The sequence below is a fragment of the Bufo gargarizans genome, chromosome 2 (genome assembly GCF_014858855.1).
Source record: "Bufo gargarizans isolate SCDJY-AF-19 chromosome 2, ASM1485885v1, whole genome shotgun sequence".
Classification (NCBI taxonomy): domain Eukaryota; kingdom Metazoa; phylum Chordata; class Amphibia; order Anura; family Bufonidae; genus Bufo; species Bufo gargarizans.
In genome coordinates, this window is record NC_058081.1 from 296,089,204 (window position 1) to 296,114,315 (window position 25,112).

A 25,112-nucleotide genomic window follows, 5' to 3' on the forward strand; every position below is an offset into this window, starting at 1 on the left:
CCCCCCCGTCGGTGCCTCAAAATCCCGCCAAACAGATGAAATACATGTCTGTACAATATGCAGTGAGGTGATTCACAAGTAGAAAGTATCAAGTAAATATCCGCTACAAGTGACTGTGATGTTCAACTCACTGCACATCCCAGTGGAGAGTTAGTGTGTAATAATACAGCCCAAAATAGTAATACTATAGAGCACATAATCACATAACATCCATTTAATAAATCAAGCGCTGTATCAACTCATCCGGCAGACCTGCCATACGGCTCTAAATTGTCAGAGCCCATTCAAGTATATGGGAAGTGGTTTTAACCCTGAATGGAGTCTACATGGGGTATACAAGGTCCGGAAATGCCACAGGACCGCTGAGTATACATAGTTAATACCAAGGAAAATAAAAAGGGGGGAAAATTGAGGGAAAAAAAGAAAAGGAGAGATCAGCAAGAAATAAACAAAAAATCCGCACCATATGTTTAGATTATGGGTACACGTATCTATGATCACACAAGGGGGCCCTAATGTGTGAGAAGTAGTTTGAAATCAAAATGTGTAAAAAAGTGCCCTGTGAAATCCGAAAGGTGCTCTTTGGAATGTGAGCCCCTTTGCCCACCTAGGCTGCAAAAAAGTGTCACACATGTGGTATCGCTGTACTCAGGAGAAGTTGGGCAATGTGTTTTGGAGTGTAATTTTACATATACCCATACTGGGTGAGATAAATATCTCGGTCAAATGCCAACTTTGTATAAAAAAATGGGAAAAGTTGTCTTTTGCCGAGATATTTCTCTCACCCAGCATGGGTTTATGTAAAAAGACACCCCAAAACACATTGCCCAACTTCTCCTGAGTACGGCGATACCACATTTGTGACACTTTTTTGCAGCCTAGGTGGGCAAAGGGGCCCACACTCCAAAGAGCACCTTTAGGATTTCACAGGGTATTTTTTACACATTTTGATTTCAAACTACTTCTCACACATTAGAGCCCCTAAAATGCCAGAGCAGTATAACTACCCCATTTTGGAAAGAAGACACTCTAAGGTATTTTGTGATGGGCATATAGAGTTCATGGAAGTTTTTATTTTTTGTCACAAGTTAGTGGAATATGAGACTTTGTAAGAAAAAAAAAATCATAATTTTCCGCTAACCTGTGACAAAAAATAAAAAATTCTAGGAACTCGCCATTCCCTTCACGGAATACCTTGTGGTGTCTTCTTCCCAAAATGGGGTCACTTGTGGGGTAGTTATACTGCCCTGGCATTTTAGGGGCCCTAATGCGTGAGAAGTAGTTTGAAATAAAAATGTGTAAAAAATGCCTTGTGAAATACGAAGGTGCTCTTTGGAATGTGGGCCCCTTTGCCCACCTAGGCTGCAAAAAAGTGTCACACATGTGGTATCTCCGTACTCAGAAGAAGTAGGGCAATGTGTTTTGGGGTGTCTTTTTACATATACCCATGCTGGGTGATAGAAATATCTCGGCAAAAGACAACTTTCCCTATTTTTTTTATACAAAGTTGGCATTTGACCAATATATTTATCTCACTCAGCATGGGTATATGTAAAATGACACCCCAAAACACATTGCCCAACTTCTCCTGAGTATGGAGATACCACATGTGTGACACTTTTTTGCAGCCTAGATGCGCAAAGGGGCCCAAATTCCTTTTAGGAGGGCATTTTTTGACATTTGCATCCAAGACTTCTTCTCACGCTTTAGGCCAGGGCAGTATAAATACCCCACATGTGACCCCATTTTGGAAAGAAGACACCCCAAGGTATTCAATGAGGGGCATGGCGAGTTCATAGAATATTAGTTTTTTTTGGCACAAGGTAGCGGAAATTGATTTTTTTTCATTTTTTTCTCACAAAGTCTCCCTTTCCGCTAACTTGGGACAAAAATTTTCTATCTTTCATGGACTCAATATGCCCCTCAGTGAATACCTTGGGGTGTCTTCTTTCCAAAATGGGGTCATTTGTGGCGTGTTTGTACTGCCCTGGCATTTGAGGGTCTCCGCAATCATTACATGTATGGCCAGCATTATGAGTTTCTGCTATTCTCCTTATATTGAGCATACAGGTAATAAGATTTTTTTTTTCCGTTCAGCCTCTGGGCTGAAAGAAAAAAATGAACGGCATAGATTTCTTCATTCGCATCGATCAATGTGGATGAAAAAAATCTCTGCCAAAAAAAAAAAAAGTAGGGGAAAGGCGTCTGCCATGTCATAGGATCTCCGCCCAACATCCATACCCACTTAGCTCGTATGCCCTGGCAAACTCGATTTCTCCATTCACATAAATTGATGTGGATGAATAAATCATTGCCAGGATTTTATTTTATTTTTTATATACAAAGTGTTTGCCAAAGCATATGAACACCGCCGCCCCCTCAGCTCATATGTCTCGGCAAACGTATCTTTTACTGCAGAGGAGAAATCTCGTCTTGCAGCGCCGCATACACGGACTTTTGTGTAATCTGACAGCAGCGCAATGCTTCTGTCAGAATGCACATCAGTGCTGCAGCTAGTCGATCGGTTGGTCCACCTGGAAGTTAAAAAAAAAAAAAAATGACAAAACCAGGCCGCAACGCAATAAATTTATTAACTTTACAATAACATTTGAACGAAACATATAAACTTTATTTAACTTTTTTAACAGAACGTAAACTTTTTTGCTTACTGGTGATTTTTTTTTTTTTACCTTTATAGGACAAACCTTCCCTTCCCCATGGTACAATGTGCAAAGCGCAAATTGCCCAAAGATGTGGCGAAGTACATTATGCACTTTGTCCCAGGGTAAAGGAGAGGTTTGCAGCAGCTCTGTGTGAATGGGCCCTAATAGCCCTGTGTGCCTGTCCTGTGAGATGCAATCCGTATGCTAAGTGTACCTGTGTGTGGTACTTCCGGAAACACTCCTCTAAGCATAGGGCAGGGTGGTCAGGGCAGTCAGGACAGAAATAGCGGGTGTCACGCCTTATTCCACTCCTGGTACAGACACAACATCTTTTTCGGGGTCACGGTTGGGTTGAGGTACCAGCAACGACATTGGAGAAATGTCGCTCGTGTAGACGGCTCACTACACTGCTGGATGGGGCCACCGAACCTCCTGGATACAGGAGGTTCTTGATGATCTCTTCCTGAAATTTGAGGAAAGATCCTGTTCTCCCAGCCTTACTGTAGAGAACAAAACTATTATAAACAGCCAATTGAATTAAATATACAGACACCTTCTTATACCAGCGTCTGGTGCGTCGGGAAACTAAATAAGGAGCCAACATCTGATCATTGAAGTCCACCCCTCCCATGAGCGAATTTTAGTCGTGGACACAGAGGGGCTTTTCAATGACATTGGTTGCTCGTTCAATTTGTATTGTCGTGTCTGCGTGAATGGAGGAGAGCATGTAAACATCACGCTTGTCTCTCCATTTCACTGCGAGCATTTCTTCATTACACAAGGCAGCCCTCTCCCCCCTTGCAAGACGGGTGGTAACGAGCCGTTGGGGGAAGCCCAGGCGACTAGGTCGCGCAGTGCCACAGCAGCCAATCTGTTCTAGGAACAAATGCCTGAAGAGGGGCACAATTGTGTAGAACATATCCACATAAAGATGGTACCCCTTGCCAAATAAGGGTGACACCAAGTCCCAGACTGTCTTCCCACTGCTCCCCAGGTAGTCAGGGCAACCGACCGGCTCCAGGGTCTTTACCCTCATAGATCCGAAATTTGTGGGTATATGTGGGTATAGCCTGTGGCCCTTTCACAGAGCTTTTACAATTTGACCCCATACCAGGCACGCTTGCTTGGGATGTATTGTTTGAAACCAAGGCGCCCGGTAAAATGTATAAGGAAATCGTCTACGCAGATGTTTTGCTCAGGGGTATACAAATCTGCAAATTTGTTGTTGAAGTGGTCTATGAGGGGCCAAATTTTGTGGAGCCGGTCAAAAGCTGTGTGGCCTCTGGGACGGGAGGTGGTGTTGTCGCTAAAGTGCAGGAAATGCAGGATGGCCTCAAATCGTGCCCTGGACATGGCAGCAGAGAACATGGGCATGTAATGAATTGGGTTTGTGGACCAATATGATCGCAATTCATTTTTGGTTAGACCCATGTTGAGGAGAAGGCCCAGAAAAAAGTTTAATTCAGAAACTTGGATGGGTTTCCACCGGAAAGGCTGGGCATAAAAGCTTCCTGGGTTGGCGGCTATAAATTGAGTGGCATACCGATTTGTTTCTGCCACGACTATGTCCAAGAGCTCCGCAGTCAAGAACAGCTAAAAAAATCCCAGTGCCGAACCGATCTGAGCTGTCTCAACCCGAACTCCAGACTGGGCGGTGAAACGGGCAACCAATGGTGCGGCTGAAGTTGGGGACTGCCAATCAGGGTTTGCCAGCACCTCAGGGACTCTAGGGGCTCTAGAGGCTCTACGGGCCTGTCTGTGTGGTGGCTGCGACGGGGTAACTATTGCACGTGCCACCGTACCAGCTTCAACTGCCCTTCTGGTGCTCGCCACTTCACTATGTTGTACGGCAGTGCTCGTACTAGGTCCAGGGTGGGCTGCGCTGCTGGTGTATGCCTCACCACGTAATCCGACAGCGCCAGCCCCACTCTGCTGCCCTTGAAGCAGATCCTGCGCAACCTGTCGTGTAGCAACACGGGGCCGGGTACGCCTGTTGGTATCAGGGACCTCAACCTCCTCGTCCGAACTTTGGGTCAGACTGCCACTGCTTTCTACAGGTTCATATTCTGACCCACTGGATTCGTCAGATGAGGGTTCCCATTCCTCATCCAACTGGGTCAGAAGCCTGTAGGCCTCTTCAGAAGAATACCCCTTGTTTGACATTTGGACTACTAAATTTAGGGGGTATTCCCTGAGACTACCCAAGAAAAAAAGCAAGCCTGTCTTACAAATGGGAGGCTAGAGAAGTACCGGAGGCCGCTGCAATTGATAAAAAATATCAAAACAGATTTTTTTTATCGCCGCAGCACTTGTAAAGTGATTGTGCAGTGATAAAAAATAAAATTTGGCACTGCGGCGGGGCGGGCGTGGGTGAACGCACGTTTGGGCGACCGATCTAGCCTGATGGGGCAAACACTGTGTTTTGGGTGGAGGGTGAGCTAAGGTGACACTAATACTATTATAGATCTGACTGTGATCAGTTTTGATCACTTACAGATACTAGTGACTGCGGTGCGGTGGGCTGGCCGCTAAACGATCGCTAACTACCTAACCAAGGGGCGTAAACTATCCTAAAACCTAACAGTCAATACCAGTGAAAAAAAAAGTGACAGTTTACACTGATCACTTTTTTCCCTTTCACTAGGTGATTGACAGGGGCGATAAAGGGGTTAATTGGAGTGATGGGGGGTGATCTGGGGGCTAAGTGTGCTGTTTGGTCTACTCGCTGCGATGTCTGCTCCTCTGCTGGAACCAACCGACCAAAAGGACCAGCAGAGGAGCAGAGAAGCCATTTAACACCTTATATTTATAAATAATGAAAATCATCAGCCTGCCAGCCATGATCATTAGCTGGCAGGCTGATAATGTAATCCCCCTCTAACTTTTGCTGGCCCACGATGAGCATGCGCGGGCCGGCTTTGAGCGTCATCTGCCTCAGACAGCCGCCTCCGGACGGCGTTAGGCGGTCCGGAGGCAGTTAAAGGAGCTGCAGGAATATCTGGCAAGTACTGGCTGTGTGGTACATGTGAAAACAATCTCCCGTATTCTTCATATGTCTGGGCTATGGGGTAGAGTGGCAAGACAAAACCTTTTCTTACGAAGAAAAACATCCAAGCCAGGCTACATTTTGCAAAAACACATCTGAAGTCTCCCAAAAGCATGTGGGAAAAGGTGGTATAGTCTGATGAAACCAAGGTTGAGATTTTTGGACATAATTTCAAAAGATATGTTTGGCCCAAAAACAACACTGCACATCATCAAATGAACACCATACCCACAGTGAAGCATGGTGGTGGCAGCATCATGCTTTGGGGCTGTTTTTCTTCAGCTGGAACTGGGGCCTTAGTTAAGCTAGAGGGAATTATGAATAGTTCCAAATACCAGTCAATATTGGCACAAAACTTTCAGGCTTCTGCTAGAAAGCTGAACATGAAGAGGAACTTCATCTTTCAACATGACAACGACCCAAAGCATGCATCCAAATCAACAAAGGAATGGCTTCACCAGAAGAAGATTAAAGTTTTGGAATGGCCCAGCCAGTGCCCAGACCTGAATCCGATTGAAAATCTGTGGGGTGATCTGAAGAGGGCTGTGCACTGTAGATGCACTCGCAATCTGACATATTTTGAGTGTTTTTGCAAAGAGTGGGCAAATCTTGCCAAGTCAAAATGTGCCATGCTGATAGACCCATACCCAGAAAGACTGAGTCCTGTAATAAAATCAAAAGGTGCTTCAGCAAAGTATTAGTTAAAGGGTGTGCACACTTATGCAACCATATTATTTTATTTTAATATTTTTTCTTCCCTCTACCTAAAAGATTTCAGTTTGTTTTTAAATTGAGTTGTACAGTTTATAGGTCACATTAAAGGTGGAAAAAGTTCTGAAATTATTTATCTTTGTCTTATTTTTTTACATCACAGAAACCTGACATTTTATATCCACTGAATATAAAAAAGGACATATGTATGCATGTTTTGCGATCATTCAGAAACGCAACCATCGATTTCAACTAAACTTGTTATACACATCCCTTGCTACCTGGAAATAAATCTTGTGGGGGTCACAGCTCTCTAGGACGTACTGTTCATATCCCAACTGCCATGCACATGGTCACATTTCCCTTAGCAGCCAATAGAAGCTTGCAGGCCCTTAGTCTCCACATACACACGGTTTTACTCCAGGTTTCCATAACAACCCAGCCTTTTTTCTTCACTGCTGTAGGTCAGCTTTAGGCTAGGACTACACAACGAAATGTGTCGCACGGCACATAGGGAACAACTACACTGCTACATGATGTCACACCAATGTCGATTGACTATTTTTATAATGATACTCTATGCTATGGTGTTGCACTGCGACATGTGACATGCTGTGATTGCGATCGATCTTGGATGGATTTTTTGCAGCTGTCATGTAGCAGTCGCAGCATGTCACATGTCGCAGTGGGATACCATAGCCTATCATTATAAAAATTGTTGGGAAAAAATGTTGCTCGACACATGCCGTCGTGTAGCCCTAGCATTAAAAGGCAGGGCTCTGTGGAGGTCACTGTTAAAGAGACCGGGACTGTGGAGGTCATTGCTAAAGAGGCGTTCACTGCGGATGTTACTGTTAAGGGGGCAGGCTGCTGTGGAGGTCACTGTTAAAGGGGCGGGCCACTACCACTTAAGGGGGCAAGGGCAACTGCTGTGGAGGTCACTGTTAAGGCAGCAGGGTACTGTGAGGTCACTGTTAAGTCAGCGGGGTACTGTGGAGGTCACTGTTAAAGGGGACGGGCCCCTGAGGAGGTCACTGTCAAGGGAGTGGGGTGCTGTGAAACTCACTGTTAAAGGGGTGGGCTGCTGCAAAGTGTAAAGTTAAGGGGATTGGCTGCTGTGGAGGTCCCATTTCAAAGTGGCTGGGCACTGTGGAGGGTGTCAGTGTTAAGGGGTGGGGGACTGTGGAGTTCACTGTTAAAGGGGAGGGGTGCTGTAGAGGTCATTGTTATGGGGAATACTGTCAATATCTTTTAACGACACACACAAACATTAAATGAAATAGATGAAATATACCTGTGCAAAGCTCGGTCCTTCTGCTTTGATATATATATATATACAGTACAGACCAAAAGTTTGGACACACCTTCTCATTCAAAGAGTTTTCTTTTTATTTTCATGACAGTGATTCACACTGAAGGCATCAAAACTATGAATTAACACATGTGGAATTATATACATAACAAAAAAGTGTGAAACAACTGAAAATCAACCTTTTGCTTTGATTACTGCTTTGCACACTCTTGGCATTCTCTTGATGAGCTTCAAGAGGTTGTCACCTGAAATAGTCTTCCAACAGTCTTGAAGGAGTTCCCAGAGATGCTTAGCACTTGTTGACCCTTTTGCCTTCACTCTGCGGTCCAGCTCACCCCAAACCATCTCGATTGGGTTCAGGTCCGGTGACTGTGGAGGCCAGTTCATCTGGCGCAGCACCCCATCACTCTCCTTCATGGTCAAATAGCCCTTACACAGCCTGGAGGTGTGTTTGGGGTCATTGTCCTGTTGAAAAATAAATGATGGTCCAACTAAACGCAAACCGAATGGAATAGCATGCCGCTGCAAGATGCTGTGGTAGCCATGCTGGTTCAGTATGCCTTCAATTTTGAATAAATCCCCAACAGTGTCACCAGCAAAGCACCCCCACACCATCACACCTCCTCCTCTATGCTTCACAGTGGGAACCAGGCATGTAGAGTCCATCCGTTCACCTTTTCTGCGTCGCACAAAGACACGGTGGTTGGAACCAAAGATCTCAAATTTGGACTTGTAAGACCAAAGCACAGATTTCCACTGGTCTAATGTCCATTCCTTGTGTTCTTTAGCCCAAACAAGTCTCTTCTGCTTGTTGCCTTTCCTTAGCAGTGGTTTCCTAGCAGATATTCTACTATGAAGGCCTGATTCACACAGTCTCCTCTTAACAGTTGTTCTAGAGATGTGTCTGCTGCTAGAACTCTGTGTGGCATTGACCTGGTCTCTAATCTGAGCTGCTGTTAACCTGCGATTTCTGAGGCTGGTGACTCGGATGAACTTATCCTCCGCAGCAGAGCTGACACTTGGTCTTCCTTTCCTGGGGCGGTCCGCATGTGAGCCAGTTTCTTTGTAGCGCTTGATGGTTTTTGTGACTGCACTTGGGGACACTTTCAAAGTTTTCCCAATTTTTCGGCCTGACTGACCTTCATTTCTTAAAGTAATGATGGCCACTCGTTTTTCTTTACTTAGCTGCTTTTTTCTTGCCATAATACAAATTCTAACAGTCTATTCAGTAGGACTATCAGCTGTATATCCACCTGATTTCTCCACAACGCAACTGATGGTCCCAACCCCATTTATAAGGCAAGAAATCCCACTTATTAAACCTGACAGGGCACACCTGTGAAGTGAAAACCATTTCAGGTGACTACCTCTTGAAGCTCATCAAGAGAATGCCAAGAGTGTGCAAAGCAGTAATCAAAGCAAAAGGTGGCTACTTTGAAGAACCTAGAATATGACATATTTTCAGTTGTTTCACACTTTTTTGTTATGTATATAATTCCACATGTGTTAATTCATAGTTTTGATGCCTTCAGTGTGAATCTACAATTTTCATAGTCATGAAAATAAAGAAAACTCTTTGAATGAGAAGGTGTGTCCAAACTTTTGGTCTGTACTGTATATATATATATATATATATATGTGTGTAGAACGCACAAAATCAGCTGGTTACATCATATATCAGTACCTTGCTGACTCATGGCGATGTAGAGATGTATGATGTAACCTGCTGATTTGCTCCGTGTCACACCAGGTACTAAGTAATCATTTGTAAAGGGATGAAAAACTTATTTTCCTAAATGCATATATACATTACAGAGTGTAGGTGACAGATACAAAAGTAATGTAAGCATTGTACCTGAGCATGTGCGGTCACGCATCGCTTTGATTAACTTCAGGTTCCTCTGCTTCAAATCCGACCATTTTTTTATGATGGACACTTTATGGTGTGTGACACTGAACTTCCGTTTTAGGTCAGAACAGATCTCCATCACAATCCGCTGCTTCTCAGCCTGTTTACAGGTCCGGTCAGAGCCCCTCTCCAACAGAGGGGATAAAGATACAAGCATATAATCTCAATTTTTTTCCTTACAAGTATTGAACATCATGTCCTCCAAAAAACATCAAAAAGGATAGAAGTCTTTGATGGGGAAATATTATATTAAATGTTACCATTATAAGATCTGCTTGTATTAAAATTGTATGTGTGTGGGGTCGGAGCAATCAAATATTGGCCAGCTTAGCAGAAATATACCTGTCTAGAGAAATGTCGATACAGTATGGGGTGTAAAACTGGTTCACCTCCCTGTGGTGAACCCTGGGTAACGCTAAATGAACCAGCAAATAATGACTGTCAGACAATGAAAGATTCTCCAGAGTCCTGATACTGAGTGACCAACAGGACACAAAATATTATCTATATACTGTGTTTGCGTGTGCCTGTGTGTTTTTTGGGAGATGGGGGGGGGGGCAGCGGGGGTAGCGTGTTTGGTTGGGGTGGGGGGGAGGGGGTTAGCGTGCGGGAGGAAAATGAATGTGCATATGAGAGATATTTCGATGTTGTACATTAATACATGTTACAGACATAGTTCTGTGATGTCACAACAATACATAGTGCACCAATCAGTAATATTTACTTAGACGTCTTAAAATGTGTAGTAGAATATCATGTGAAAAAAATTATCTACAACTTAATTGTATCTTCAAACATGTGACATGTAACAAATACAGTGCTAGAATGTCACATTACTTACGGTGATCAGGTGTTCTGTCTCCTTGGAGTCAAATATGCTGTTAGTAACCATTTTCTCCTTTTGCCTCAAACTTCGGGTAGTTTGAAAACTACGGCCACACCTCTTTCTCATTCTCACATGCGCTGTCAAGAGATTTTTATTTAGCAATTCTCGAAGTATAAAAATACTAATCGAATATAGCTAATCAAATTACGTGACACTGATCTGGTGTTCTTGCTCATTGACGTGATTATATGCTGGAGGCCAATTATTAAAATCTTTTCAAACTTTGTTAAATTCGACTCACCCTTTATCGCATGTGTACTCAAGTGATTTTTACATTGGGTATATCGCATTAATATAACATGAATTAATTTAGCGAATTCACGAATATTTGACAAATATTTGTCCATATATTCGTGAAATATCGCAAATTTGAATATCGCCCCTGCTGCTCATCACTAGTGTTCATGCATATGCTCTTTTAATATGCACACTGTACAATGCACATAAGACACATGGTACAACATATCATGTATGTCAGCGGTTATTGTTTACTCTGGGTGATTCTGTGAATACTTGTATTATTTATTAACAATGATACAAGTATACCATTATCTATATGTACAGTAATAACCTATTCTTTCTGATATACTCTTTTCTACCACACTTTTGCACAATTTTGGAATCCTACTGTAATTTTTTTCTCTAGTGTATACTGTCAATTTTACTACTGAACTATGAATAAGCAAGGGGCAAAATTAACACATAGTCATGTTGGAACACCCTTTTAATAAAATCTAAGAGATAAAAGTTTGCCTCTATTAAAAATATGTGCAGAAAGTGACGCACAGGAATGGTGCAAACAGTGGAGGAGGTGCTCTCAGTAGAAAAGGAATCACCCTTCCTTTTGAAAATGAATAGTAAAAGAATAAAATACTGGGCACTCTCCAAAATATATGTACCTCACAGTTTATTGAAAATTAAAAGTTAATAATTAAAAGCTAACAATACATAAAACATACATGATCTTAGAATAGCTGATAAAACATACAGATAAAAATATATATATATATATAAATAGTTAAAAAATATATATCAAGAGTCCTGGGTATTAGTATGATCCAATCTATGGGGATGATAATATTGGAGAAAGTTGTCTATTCCACCTTGGTGGTTATATTCTGTACAGTCTTTGTAGGAAAATGAAATCCACAATGTTAGTATCCTTCGAGTAGGAGACACAGAGGCAGCTGATACAATAGCAGTGAATGATACGTGCGGCGTCCCGCTGTTACTCACTATTCGGTGCTATGCAAGATTCCGCTGCTGTGCCAAAGCCTTTTAGGATCGGTATTTCCTTCGGTCCTTTCCCCACACTGTCCTTTAACACGCCGCTCTATAGATGTAGGTTCCGGCGCTTGTTGCAATCATCGACTCCTTTTTCAGCGCTGGACGGGCGTCATGCGTCCCTCTGATAAATCAATGTCCGATGCGCCTTGGATCTCCGATTGTGACAGGGTTGTGAAAAAGAAAGTCAGAAGGGGGCCTCACTACCACTGAGGAAGGGGTGATAAAGGACCCCGAAACGCGTTTGGTGTAAAGAAAAACCCCCCTATGAACATTGAATCTGCCAGCCTAAAGACCACGGACACCCCAAGTTAACCCTGTCACAATCGGAGATCCAAGGCGCATCGGACATTGATTTATCAGAGGGACGCATGACGCCCGTCCAGCGCTGAAAAAGGAGTCGATGATTGCAACAAGCGCCGGAACCTACATCTATAGAGCGGCGTGTTAAAGGACAGTGTGGGGAAAGGACCGAAGGAAATACCGATCCTAAAAGGCTTTGGCACAGCAGCGGAATCTTGCATAGCACCGAATAGTGAGTAACAGCGGGACGCCGCACGTATCATTCACTGCTATTGTATCAGCTGCCTCTGTGTCTCCTACTCGAAGGATACTAACATTGTGGATTTCATTTTCCTACAAAGACTGTACAGAATATAACCACCAAGGTGGAATAGACAACTTTCTCCAATATTATCATCCCCATAGATTGGATCATACTAATACCCAGGACTCTTGATATATATTTTTTAACTATTTATATATATATATATATATATTTTTATCTGTATGTTTTATCAGCTATTCTAAGATCATGTATGTTTTATGTATTGTTAGCTTTTAATTATTAACTTTTAATTTTCAATAAACTGTGAGGTCTATTAAAAATATCAAATAGAAATATACTGTATTTTACATTTTGCAAGTCTATTTTGTGAATGACCTATTGATTACTCCTCTATCTCTGTAAAACACCTTATCCATTCTTTAATCCATCACTATTTCAATTACATTTCACAATTTCCATTTTATTCCCATTAACTTTTAAGTGGATTTGCAACCTATAAGCCCACTAAATAGCCTCAACAGACACCTATTCTTTGTGTAATAAGAGGTCATTTTGTCAGGGTCAGAGAGAGTTGAAAGATTGTCCTTATCTTAAACTAGAAGAATTTGAATATAAAACAAATATGCTATAAGAATAGTTTAGGAAATAGATATTACAATTTAATCATTCATTTGACATTCAATAGAACTGGAAATTGAAAAAAATAAATCAGAAAAAGCTCTAGTAATATGCTAGGCATGAAGTAAAAATACTGATGAGAAAATTAACATTTAAGTATTGGATATTGACATTTTACATGTCATTACTGTCTCAATCATTGCATTATAAATTCACTAAACTTTTTCAGGGACTAGTAAAAACTAAAAATATTTTTTTTTTTATTTCACATCATCATTTAGCTTTCCATTCTTCTGATCCATCAGGGGGAAAAAAACTGGATCCTGTTAAAAAAAAATACATAACTGATGCAACAGGGTCCATATTTTTTTTATTTTTTTTTACAATATCCTTTTTTTTCTCTTCTTCTGACGGATCAGAAGAATGGAAAGATAAACACTGATGTGAACTGAGCCTTATTGGTATACCTTAAAATTATTAGTTTCCCAGAATCATCAGTATTTTATTAAAAATAGTTTAGTTTTGCCTCCTAGTACTTCAGAGGCCATCAAGGTGGTATGATCTATAGAACTATCATTCTAAAGAGGATGAGAAAAAGAGAATAAAAGATCAAGCACACATTTGTAGTCAGCTCACCTGGCTTCTTAATTGTAGTCCTCTGGGTGCATGGAAAAAAGCTAGAAAGCTTAAAAAATCAAGAAAGAAATATCAAGAACTCCTGTGAGCGGTGTAAAAGCTTCTTTACTTCCGCAGTGCTTTACAGCCATTAGCATTGGGCTGTCCCCAATGGAGTCACAATCTAAGTTCCCTCTCAGTATGTCTTTGGAGTTTGGGAGGAAACCAGAGTACTCAGAGGAAACCCACTCAAAAATGGAGGGAACATACAAACTCCATGCAGATGTTCACCTTGGTTGGATTCAAACCTAAGACCCAGCGCTGCAGGACATAAGTGCTAACCAGTGAGCCATATTTCAAAATGGATGCATTTTTGCGTACGCGTTTGGATCATAAGATTTTAATTATAGCATGTTTGATTAAGATCTTAATCATGCTAAAGTAGATATTCCTTTTTTCAAATAGAATAAAGTAGAGAGCAAAACCTATTATATTCCTCAACTGAACTGGCCTTGTTCATATCAAAGAGAGGAAAAACAAAACTATAATTCATTTCTGTAAAAGTTATTTGCATCACTAAATATTTCAGGAGATCCTACATATGTAGACAAATCATCAGGATGTTATTAGGCTAAAGATAAAACTTAATTATAGTAAGAGCTACATGGTTCAGCGTGATTGGTGTATAACATCGACTGCACCTAGTATTTACACACTAGCAGAAGGACCTGGCTTCGCATGGGTATATTTCATCTATTTTATTACCGCCCCGCCCCTTTAACATTGACCTCCACAGTGGCCACCCCTTTAACATTGACCTTCACAGTGCCTGCCCCTTTAACAGTAACCTCCACAGTGCCTGTCCCTTTAACAGTAACCTCCACAGTGCCCGCCCCTTTAACAGTGCCCACCCATTTAACAGTGACATCCACAGTGCCTGCCCATTTAACATTGACCACCACTTTAACAGTTACCTTCATAGTGCCCGCCGCTTTAACAGTGATATTCACATTGCCCGCCCCTTTAACAGTGATCTTCACAGTGCCCGTCCCTTTAACGGTGACCTCCACAGTACCCGCACCTTTAACAGTGACTACCACTTTAACAGTGACCTTAATAGTGCCTGCCTCTTGCCAGTGACTTCCACAGTGCCTGCCCCTTTAATAGTGACCTCCACAGTGCCAATCCCTTTAATAGTGACCGCCCCTTTATCAGTGAACTCCACTGTGCCCGCCCCTTTAACAGTGGACTCCACAGCGCCCTTCCGTTAAATAGTGGCCCCTGCCCACCATGCATGTATCAGTGTAGTTGTGCTGTCATACATCATATGACTGAATATTTAAGGACCTGCTGACTGCTAAAACCTGTGATAAGTTGTTATCGCAACCTAAAGCAGGACCTGCGAGCTTCTATTGGCTAATAAGGGACATGTGACCATGTAAATGGCAATTCGGATTTAAGTGAAAGGCTTGCTGGCTTCTATTGGCTAATGCAGGTAATTTTTGGGAATATCTCAGAAACGGTAAGTCCTAGAGAGCTGAGACCTAAAACCTTCCCGGACATCTGATGTACCTGTGTGAAAAATTTGGTGAAGATTAGAGTTGAGCGAACACCTGGATGTTCGGGTTCGAGAAGTTCGGCCGAACATCCCGGAAATGTTCGGGTTCGGGATCCGAACCCGATCCGAACTTCGTCCCGAACCCGAACCCCATTGAAGTCAATGGGGACCCGAACTTTTCGGCACTAAAAAGGCTGTAAAACAGCCCAGGAAAGAGCTAGAGGGCTGCAAAAGGCAGCAACATGTAGGTAAATCCCCTGCAAACAAATGTGGATAGGGAAATGAATTAAAATAAAAATTAAATAAATAAAAATTTACCAAAATCAATTGGAGAGAGGTTCCATAGCAGAGAATCTGGCTTCCCGTCACCCACCACTGGAACAGTCCATTCTCAGATATTTAGGCCCCGGCACCCAGGCAGAGGAGAGAGGTCCCGTAACAGAGAATCTGTCTTCATGTCAGCAGAGAATTAGTCTGCATGTCATAGCAGAGAATGAGGCTTCACGTCAGCCACCACTGCAACAGTCCATTGGCATATATTTAGGCCCAGCACCCAGGCAGAGGAGGGAGGTCCCGTAACAGAGAATCTGTCTTCATGTCAGCAGAGAATTAGTCTGCATGTCATAGCAGAGAATGAGGCTTCACGTCAGCCACCACTGCAACAGTCCATTGGCATATATTTAGGCCCAGCACACACACAGGCAGAGGAGAGAGGTCCCGTAACAGAGAATCTGGCTTCATGTCAGCAGAGAATCAGTCTGCATGTCATAGCAGAGAATGAGGCTTCACGTCAGCCACCACTGCAACAGTCCATTGGCATATATTTAGGCCCAGCACACACACAGGCAGAGGAGAGAGGTCCCGTAACAGAGGATCTGGCTTCATGTCAGCAGAGAATCAGTCTGCATGTCATAGCAGAGAATCAGGCTTCACGTCAGCCACCACTGCAACAGTCCATTGTCATAAATTTAGGCCCAGCACCCAGGCAGAGGAGAGAGGTCCCGTAACAGACAATCTGGCTTCATGTCAGCAGAGAATTAGTCTGCATGTCATAGCAGAGAATGAGGCTTCACGTCAGCCACCACTGCAACAGTCCATTGGCATATATTTAGGCCTAGCACACAGGCAGAGGAGAGAGGTCCCGTAACAGACAATCTGGCTTCATGTCAGCAGAGAATCAGTCTGCATGTCATAGCAGAGAATGAGGCTTCACGTCACCCACCACTGCAACAGTCCATTGGCATATATTTAGGCCTAGCACACAGGCAGAGCAGAGAGGTCCCGTAACAGACAATCTGGCTTCATGACAGCAGAGAATCAGTCTGCATGTCATAGCAGAGAATGAGGCTTCACGTCACCCACCACTGCAACAGTCCATTGGCATATATTTAGGCCTAGCACACAGGCAGAGCAGAGAGGTCCCGTAACAGACGATCTGGCTTCATGTCAGCAGAGAATCAGTCTGCATGTCATAGCAGAGAATGAGGCTTCACGTCAGCCACCACTGCAACAGTCCATTGGCATATATTTAGGCCTAGCACACAGGCAGAGGAGAGAGGTCCCGTAACAGACAATCTGGCTTCATGTCAGCAGAGAATCAGTCTGCATGTCATAGCAGAGAATGAGGCTTCACGTCAGCCACCACTGCAACAGTCCATTGGCATATATTTAGGCCCAGCACCCAGGCAGAGGAGGGAGGTCCCGTAACAGACAATCTGGCTTCATGTCAGCAGAGAATCAGTCTGCATGTCATAGCAGAGAATGAGGCTTCACGTCACCCACCACTGCAACAGTCCATTGGCATATATTTAGGCCCAGCACCCAGGCAGAGGAGGGAGGTCCCGTAACAGAGAATCTGTCTTCATGTCAGCAGAGAATTAGTCTGCATGTCATAGCAGAGAATGAGGCTTCACGTCAGCCACCACTGCAACAGTCCATTGGCATATATTTAGGCCCAGCACCCAGGCAGAGGAGGGAGGTCCCGTAACAGAGAATCTGTCTTCATGTCAGCAGAGAATTAGTCTGCATGTCATAGCAGAGAATGAGGCTTCACGTCAGCCACCACTGCAACAGTCCATTGGCATATATTTAGGCCCAGCACACACACAGGCAGAGGAGAGAGGTCCCGTAACAGAGAATCTGTCTTCATGTCAGCAGAGAATTAGTCTGCATGTCATAGCAGAGAATGAGGCTTCACGTCAGCCACCACTGCAACAGTCCATTGGCATATATTTAGGCCCAGCACACACACAGGCAGAGGAGAGAGGTCCCGTAACAGAGAATCTGTCTTCATGTCAGCAGAGAATTAGTCTGCATGTCATAGCAGAGAATGAGGCTTCACGTCAGCCACCACTGCAACAGTCCATTGGCATATATTTAGGCCCAGCACACACACAGGCAGAGGAGAGAGGTCCCGTAACAGACAATCTGGCTTCATGTCAGCAGAGAATTAGTCTGCATGTCATAGCAGAGAATGAGGCTTCACGTCAGCCACCACTGCAACAGTCCATTGGCATATATTTAGGCCCAGCACACACACAGGCAGAGGAGAGAGGTCCCGTAACAGAGAATCTGTCTTCATGTCAGCAGAGAATTAGTCTGCATGTCATAGCAGAGAATCAGGCTTCACGTCACCCACCACTGCAACAGTCCATTGGCATATATTTAGGCCCAGCACCCAGGCAGAGGAGGGAGGTCCCGTAACAGAGAATCTGTCTTCATGTCAGCAGAGAATTAGTCTGCATGTCATAGCAGAGAATGAGGCTTCACGTCACCCACCACTGCAACAGTCCATTGGCATATATTTAGGCCTAGCACACAGGCAGAGGAGAGGTTCATTCAACTTTGGGTAGCCTCGCAATATAATGGTAAAATGAAAATAAAAATAGGATTGAATGAGGAAGTGCCCTGGAGTCCAATAATATATGGTTATGGGGAGGTAGTTAATGTCTAATCTGGACAAGGGACGGACAGGTCCTGTGGGATCCATGCCTGGTTCATTTTTATGAACGTCAGCTTGTCCACATTGGCTGTAGACAGGCGGCTGCGTTTGTCTGTAATGACGCCCCCTGCCGTGCTGAATACACGTTCAGACAAAACGCTGGCTGCCGGGCAGGCCAGCACCTCCAAGGCATAAAAGGCTAGCTCTGGCCACGTGGACAATTTAGAGACCCAGAAGTTGAATGGGGCCGAACCATCAGTCAGTACGTGGAGGGGTGTGCACACGTACTGTTCCACCATGTTAGTGAAATGTTGCCTCCTGCTAACACGTTGCGTATCAGGTGGTGGTGCAGTTAGCTGTGGCGTGTTGACAAAAGTTTTCCACATCTCTGCCATGCTAACCCTGCCCTCAGAGGAGCTGGCCGTGACACAGCTGCCTTGGCGACCTCTTGCTCCTCCTCTGCCTTGGCCTTGGGCTTCCACTTGTTCCCCTGTGACATTTGGGAATGCTCTCAGTAGCGCGTCTACCAACGTGCGCTTGTACTCGCGCATCTTCCTATCACGCTCCAGTGCAGGAAGTAAGGTGGGCACATTGTCTTTGTAGCGTGGATCCAGCAGGGTGGCAACCCAGTAGTCCGCACAGGTTAAAATGTGGGCAACTCTGCTGTCGTTGCGCAGGCACTGCAGCATGTAGTCGCTCATGTGTGCCAGGCTGCCCAGGGGTAAGGACAAGCTGTCCTCTGTGGGAGGCGTATCGTCATCGTCCTGCCTTTCCCCCCAGCCACGCACCAGTGATGGACCCGAGCTGCGTTGGGTGCCACCCCGCTGTGACCATGCTTCATCCTCATCCTCCTCCACCTCCTCCTCATCCTCGTCCTCCTCGTCCTCCAGTAGTGGGCCCTGGCTGGCCACATTTGTACCTGGCCTCTGCTGTTGCCAAAAACCTCCCTCTGAGTCACTTCGAAGAGACTGGCCTGAAAGTGCTAAAAATGACCCCTCTTCCTCCTCCTCCTCCTCCTCCTGGGCCACCTCCTCTTCCATCATCGCCCTAAGTGTTTTCTCAAGGAGACATAGAAGTGGTATTGTAACGCTGATAACGGTGTCATCGCCACTGGCCATGTTGGTGGAGTACTCGAAACAGCGCAACAGGGCACACAGGTCTCGCATGGAGGCCCAGTCATTGGTGGTGAAGTGGTGCTGTTCTGTAGTGCGACTGACCCGTGCGTGCTGCAGCTGAAACTCCACTATGGCCTGCTGCTGCTCGCACAGTCTGTCCAGCATGTGCAAGGTGGAGTTCCACCTGGTGGGCACGTCGCATATGAGGCGGTGAGCGGGAAGGCCGAAGTTACGCTGTAGCGCAGACAGGCGAGCAGCAGCAGGATGTGAACGCCGGAAGCGCGAACAGACGGCCCGCACTTTATGCAGCAGCTCTGACATGTCGGGGTAGTTGTGAATGAACTTCTGCACCACCAAATTCAGCACATGCGCCAAGCAAGGGATGTGCGTCAAATTGGCTAGTCCCAGAGCTGCAACGAGATTTCGCCCATTATCACACACCACCAGGCCGGGCTTGAGGCTCACCGGCAGCAACCACTCGTCGGTCTGTTGTTCTATACCCCGCCACAACTCCTGTGCGGTGTGGGGCCTGTCCCCCAAACATATGAGTTTCAGAATGGCCTGCTGACGTTTACCCCGGGCTGTGCTGAAGTTGGTGGTGAAGGTGTGTGGCTGACTGGATGAGCAGGTGGAAGAAGAGGAGGAGGAAGCCGAGAAGGAGGAGGTGGCAACAGGAGGCAAAGAATGTTGCCCTGCGATCCTTGGCGGCGGAAGGACGTGCGCCAAACAGCTCTCCGCCTGGGGCCCAGCTGCCACTACATTTACCCAGTGTGCAGTTAGGGAGATATAGCGTCCCTGGCCGTGCTTACTGGTCCACGTATCTGTGGTTAGGTGGACCTTGCCACAGATGGCGTTGCGCAGTGCACACTTGATTTTATCGGATACTTGGTTGTGCAGGGAAGGCACGGCTCTCTTGGAGAAGTAGTGCCGGCTGGGAACAACATACTGTGGGACAGCAAGCGACATGAGCTGTTTGAAGCTGTCTGTGTCCACCAGCCTAAATGACAGCATTTCATAGGCCAGTAGTTTAGAAATGCTGGCATTCAGGGCCAGGGATCGAGGGTGGCTAGGTGGGAATTTACGCTTTCTATCAAATGTTTGTGAGATGGAGAGCTGAACGCTGGCGTGTGACATGGTTGAGACGCTTAGTGACGGAGGTGGTGGTGGTGGTGTTGGTGGTACATCCCCTGTTTGCTGGGCGGCAGGTGCCAACGTTCCTCCAGAGGCGGAGGAAGAGGCCGAGGCGGCAGCAGCAGAATAGGCCGAGGCGGCAGCAGCAGAAGAGGTAGCAGGGGGAGCCTGAGTGACTTCCTTGGTTTTAAGGTGTTTACTCCACTGCAGTTCATGCTTTGCATGCAGGTGCCTGGTCATGCAGGTTGTGCTCAGGTTCAGAACGTTAATGCCTCGCTTCAGGCTCTGATGGCACAGCGTGCAAACCACTCGGGTCTTGTCGTCAGCACATTGTTTGAAGAAGTGCCATGCCAGGGAACTCCTTGAAGCTGCCTTTGGGGTGCTCGGTCCCAGATGGCGGCGGTCAGTAGCAGGCGGAGTCTCTTGGCGGCGGGTGTTCTGCTTTTGCCCACTGCTCCCTCTTTTGCTACGCTGTTGGCTCGGTCTCACCACTGCCTCTTCCTCCGAACTGTGAAAGTCAGTGGCACGACCTTCATTCCATGTGGGGTCTAGGACCTCATCGTCCCCTGCATCGTCTTCCACCCAGTCTTGATCCCTGACCTCCTGTTCAGTCTGCACACTGCAGAAAGACGCAGCAGTTGGCACCTGTGTTTCGTCATCATCAGAGACATGCTGAGGTGGTATTCCCATGTCCTCATCATCAGGAAACATAAGTGGTTGTGCGTCAGTGCATTCTATGTCTTTCACCGCTGGGGAAGGGCTAGGTGGATGCCCTTGGGAAACCCTGCCAGCGGAGTCTTCAAACAGCATAAGAGACTGCTGCATAACTTGAGGCTGAGACAGTTTCCCTGGTATGCATGGGGGTGATGTGACAGACTGATGGGGTTGGTTTTCAGGCACCATCTGTGCGCTTTCTGCAGAAGACTGGGTGGGAGATAATGTGAACGTGCTGGATCCACTGTCGGCCACCCAATTGACTAATGCCTGTACCTGCTCAGGCCTTACCATCCTTAGAACGGCATTGGGCCCCACCATATATCGCTGTAAATTCTGGCGGCTACTGGGACCTGAGGTAGTTGGTACACTAGGACGTGTGGATGTGGCAGAACGGCCACGTCCTCTCCCAGCACCAGAGGGTCCACTAACACCACCACGACCATGTCCACGTCCGCGTCCCTTACTAGATGTTTTTCTCATTGTTATGGTTCACCACAACAACAAATATATTATTTGGCCCAATGTATTGTATTCAAATTCAGCGGGATATAAATTTGAGGCCTAGTATTTAGGCGCTGGGTGACCGGTATGGATTTAGTGACAGAATTAGACTTGGAAATGCACAGAAGCGTGTGTGTGAAGTTATTCTGAATGACCCTATGTGCACCTTCAATATGATCTACCCTTTTAGGGATAGATTTCAAATAGCTCTGATATAGCAGAAACGACTAAATTATGAAATTGCTAAATTGGGAATTGTATTTCAACCCAGAACAAAAAATGTGCTTTGACGGACACTAAATAACTTTCCCAGCCACAACAGGACAGCGGTAACGAGAGATTTAGCGGGATATAAATTTGAGGCCTAGTATTTAGGCGCTGGGTGACAGGTATGGGTTTAGTGACAGAATTAGATTTGGAAATGCACAGTAGCGGGTGTGTGAAGTTATTCTGAATGACCCTATGTGCACCTTGAATATTATATACCCTTTTAGGGATAGATTTCAAATAGCTCTGATATAGCAGAAACCACTAAATTATGAAATTGCTAAATTGGGAATTGTATTTCAACCCAGAACAAGAAATGTGCTTGAACGGACACTAAATAACTCGCCCAGCTACAGCACTAGGGACAGATTTAGCGGGATATAAATTTGAGGCCTAGTATTTAGGCGCTGGGTGACAGGTATGGGTTTAGTGCCAGAATTAGACTTGGAAATACACAGTAGCGGGTGTGTGTGAAGTTATTCTGAATGACCCAATGTGCACCTTGAATATTATATACCCTTTTAGGGATAGATTTCAAATAGCTCTGATATAGCAGAAACCACTAAATTATGAAATTGCTAAATTGGGAATTGTATTTCAACCCAGAACAAGAAATGTGCTTGAACGGACACTAAATAACTCGCCCAGCTACAGCACTAAGGACAGATTTAGCGGGATATAAATTTGAGGCCTAGTATTTAGGCGCTGGGTGACAGGTATGGGTTTAGTGCCAGAATTAGACTTGGAAATACACAGTAGCGGGTGTGTGTGAAGTTATTCTGAATGACCCAATGTGCACCTTGAATATTATATACCCTTTTAGGGATAGATTTCAAATAGCTCTGATATAGCAGAAACCACTAAATTATGAAATTGCTAAATTGGGAATTGTATTTCAACCCAGAACAAGAAATGTGCTTGAACGGACACTAAATAACTCGCCCAGCTACAGCACTAAGGACAGATTTAGCGGGATATAAATTTGAGGCCTAGTATTTAGGCGCTGGGTGACAGGTATGGGTTTAGTGCCAGAATTAGACTTGGAAATACACAGTAGCGGGTGTGTGTGAAGTTATTCTGAATGACCCAATGTGCACCTTGAATATTATATACCCTTTTAGGGATAGATTTCAAATAGCTCTGATATAGCAGAAACCACTAAATTATGAAATTGCTAAATTGGGAATTGTATTTCAACCCAGAACAAGAAATGTGCTTGAACGGACACTAAATAACTCGCCCAGCTACAGCACTAAGGACAGATTTAGCGGGATATAAATTTGAGGCCTAGTATTTAGGCGCTGGGTGACAGGTATGGGTTTAGTGCCAGAATTAGACTTGGAAATACACAGTAGCGGGTGTGTGTGAAGTTATTCTGAATGACCCAATGTGCACCTTGAATATTATATACCCTTTTAGGGATAGATTTCAAATAGCTCTGATATAGCAGAAACCACTAAATTATGAAATTGCTAAATTGGGAATTGTATTTCAACCCAGAACAAGAAATGTGCTTGAACGGACACTAAATAACTCGCCCAGCTACAGCACTAGGGACAGATTTAGCGGGATATAAATTTGAGGCCTAGTATTTAGGCGCTGGGTGACAGGTATGGGTTTAGTGCCAGAATTAGACTTGGAAATACACAGTAGCGGGTGTGTGTGAAGTTATTCTGAATGACCCAATGTGCACCTTGAATATTATATACCCTTTTAGGGATAGATTTCAAATAGCTCTGATATAGCAGAAACCACTAAATTATGAAATTGCTAAATTGGGAATTGTATTTCAACCCAGAACAAGAAATGTGCTTGAACGGACACTAAATAACTCGCCCAGCTACAGCACTAAGGACAGATTTAGCGGGATATAAATTTGAGGCCTAGTATTTAGGCGCTGGGTGACAGGTATGGGTTTAGTGCCAGAATTAGACTTGGAAATACACAGTAGCGGGTGTGTGTGAAGTTATTCTGAATGACCCAATGTGCACCTTGAATATTATATACCCTTTTAGGGATAGATTTCAAATAGCTCTGATATAGCAGAAACCACTAAATTATGAAATTGCTAAATTGGGAATTGTATTTCAACCCAGAACAAGAAATGTGCTTGAACGGACACTAAATAACTCGCCCAGCTACAGCACTAAGGACAGATTTAGCGGGATATAAATTTGAGGCCTAGTATTTAGGCGCTGGGTGACAGGTATGGGTTTAGTGCCAGAATTAGACTTGGAAATACACAGTAGCGGGTGTGTGTGAAGTTATTCTGAATGACCCAATGTGCACCTTGAATATTATATACCCTTTTAGGGATAGATTTCAAATAGCTCTGATATAGCAGAAACCACTAAATTATGAAATTGCTAAATTGGGAATTGTATTTCAACCCAGAACAAGAAATGTGCTTGAACGGACACTAAATAACTCGCCCAGCTACAGCACTAAGGACAGATTTAGCGGGATATAAATTTGAGGCCTAGTATTTAGGCGCTGGGTGACAGGTATGGGTTTAGTGCCAGAATTAGACTTGGAAATACACAGTAGCGGGTGTGTGTGAAGTTATTCTGAATGACCCAATGTGCACCTTGAATATTATATACCCTTTTAGGGATAGATTTCAAATAGCTCTGATATAGCAGAAACCACTAAATTATGAAATTGCTAAATTGGGAATTGTATTTCAACCCAGAACAAGAAATGTGCTTGAACGGACACTAAATAACTCGCCCAGCTACAGCACTAGGGACAGATTTAGCGGGATATAAATTTGAGGCCTAGTATTTAGGCGCTGGGTGACAGGTATGGGTTTAGTGCCAGAATTAGACTTGGAAATACACAGTAGCGGGTGTGTGTGAAGTTATTCTGAATGACCCAATGTGCACCTTGAATATTATATACCCTTTTAGGGATAGATTTCAAATAGCTCTGATATAGCAGAAACCACTAAATTATGAAATTGCTAAATTGGGAATTGTATTTCAACCCAGAACAAGAAATGTGCTTGAACGGACACTAAATAACTCGCCCAGCTACAGCACTAAGGACAGATTTAGCGGGATATAAATTTGAGGCCTAGTATTTAGGCGCTGGGTGACCGGTATGGATTTAGTGACAGAATTAGACTGGGATATGGCCAAAAAATAAACAGACTATTGCTGGTTAAATGCACTTGGTGTGACAGCTTCACCCTGATGTAGGCTTTAGCCAAAAAACAACCACACCATTGAGGGTTAAATGCACTTGGTGACAGGCGCAGCTTGCCCCTGA